Genomic DNA, 2,299 nt, shown 5'->3' on the forward strand with positions numbered 1-2,299 from the left:
ACCGCAATGTAACGCAATTTGTACCGCAATGTAACGCAATTTGTGCTTAACCTAACCCACGTTGTGCCTTAACCTAACCCACGTTGTGCCTTAACCTAACCCACGTTGTGCCTTAACCTAACCCACGTTGTGCCTTAACCTAACCCACGTTGTGCCTTAACCTAACCCACGTTGTGCCTTAACCTAACCCACGTTGTGCCTTAACCTAACCCAAGTTGTGCCTTAACCTAACCCAAGTTGTGCCTTAACCTAACCCACGTTGTGCCTTAACCTAACCCACGTTGTGCCTTAACCTAACCCACGTTGTGCCTTAACCTAACCCACGTTGTGCCTTAACCTAACCCACGTTGTGCCTTAACCTAACCCAAGTTGTGCCTTAACCTAACCCAAGTTGTGCCTTAACCTAACCCAAGTTGTGCCTTAACCTAACCCAAGTTGTGCCTTAACCTAACCCAAGTTGTGCCTTAACCTAACCCAAGTTGTGCCTTAACCTAACCCAAGTTGTGCCTTAACCTAACCCAAGTTGTGCCTTAACCTAACCCAAGTTGTGCCTTAACCTGCTCTGTAATTGGCATATGACACGTTACATTAATCCAGTGTTGTCTAACCACAACCCTCTGAATATAGTTCGCTACTCGCACCGCCCACCCTCTTGTGTATCGTTTCATGTTCAACACTTCGCAAGTGTTGCTTACTTTTTACATGCTCCCGCTGTACACTGTAATGTGGACGACTGCAGGATGTACATCGCCCCCACCCTCCCCCCTGCCTTCGCACGCTGGTCGTTCAGGTGCTTGCGTGTTCAATGCCCTTCGCAGCTGTTCACTGGCATTCGCATGTCGAAGCGCTCAGTCTACGTCGTGGTACGGCCTGTGTCCACTGTCCGCTGATGTCGTAAGCTTAACCCTCACATTGTACTGCACATAGGTCCGTATGTACTGAATGATACGCTGTGGCACATGTGTGACTGTACAACGACTGCGCCCAACAACAGCGAACCATACGGTCCAAATGTTGTGCACTCAGCCACGTGCCGTCTCCCCATAACAGCTACATTGCAGTGTGGTACGCCATAGAGACGTGTGGGAGTAACGGACGCCCTGGATGGCGATCAGCATGAGCCGTCTGTTGATGTAGTGGCGCGTGTATTCAAACGTAGTCGTCTCTTCTCACACAGTGTGATAGCATGGTGCACCGCGTTCCACATCTGCGACATGGTACAGATGCTGGTTGACAGTCGGTCTCGTAATGGACATCGCATACGTAGGGGGCCACCTCCCACGTGTTCTCTAGTCGTGCACATTTTGTTGCGTGTATGTGGGCAGACGTAGTGTGTCGTGACACCTAACAGACAGGTATGCAATAATCGTAGCATTTGCAAACTGGGATGGACGTCTACGTTTGCTGGTGACGTTACGCAAATGAACAACTGGTAAACCCATTGTGGTGCGGTTGTTGTTGCTGGAGGTAAATCAGTAAGGGCAAATCTGTGTGTGAAGCGATACGCGGCGGTGGCTGGGCGGGACCGTCCCCGGCCGGTGAGGGGGGGCCGCCCGGCGTGCTGGCCGCGCGGTGCGTGGGCGCACGCCCTACAGCCGGCTGGTGGGGGCGCCCAGTGGCAGGCGCGCCGGCCGACGGACGCGGCAGGCGGCGCAGCTGCGCGCCGGGGCACCCTGCGCGCGGCGCCGGGCGGCCAAAGTGGGTCCTCGCGGGCCCGGTGCGAAGCGCGGTGGACATCTGCAGTGTGCTGGTCCGACTGAGGACTGTGTGCGTTGAGGATGCGCCGCCGCCCGGCACTCGGCGCCGCGACGCCGTCTGCTGCTCGGTCGCCCCAGCGGTTCTCGCTGGTGGTTTGTATCGCAGTTGTGCAGACGTGTTGGCACGTGCGCTGTGCTGGGAGAGTTCGCTTCGGCACCCACGTGGGGCCTTTGCCCTTCTGTGGCGCTGGCGTTGGAGCTGCCGGTCACCGTAGGTGGCGCGTGTTGTCTCCCGCCGGCAATGCCACGACAGCACGCTCCCGGGCCTCTGTCGGCAGCGGCAAGCTCAGTTGGGAGCACGGGTGGTCGCACCTAAAGCGTCTACTCGCCTAACTCCGGGCGATTGCGCCTCTCTCGAACCCGACCAAGTACTTAGGACGGCGCTGCGCGCCGCCGGGACCTGAGAGGGTTTCGAGGTGTATTGTGCAGGGGAGCTCAGCCTCCTCCTGTTTGCAGAATAATTGAGCGGACGCTTGCGTGTTCGCGCGGGCCCCTGGGACACACTCCCGGGCGGCCGGCTGCTCAGCTCTAGTTGACGCAGC

This window comes from Schistocerca cancellata, unplaced genomic scaffold (genome assembly GCF_023864275.1).
Source record: "Schistocerca cancellata isolate TAMUIC-IGC-003103 unplaced genomic scaffold, iqSchCanc2.1 HiC_scaffold_649, whole genome shotgun sequence".
NCBI classification, from domain to species: domain Eukaryota; kingdom Metazoa; phylum Arthropoda; class Insecta; order Orthoptera; family Acrididae; genus Schistocerca; species Schistocerca cancellata.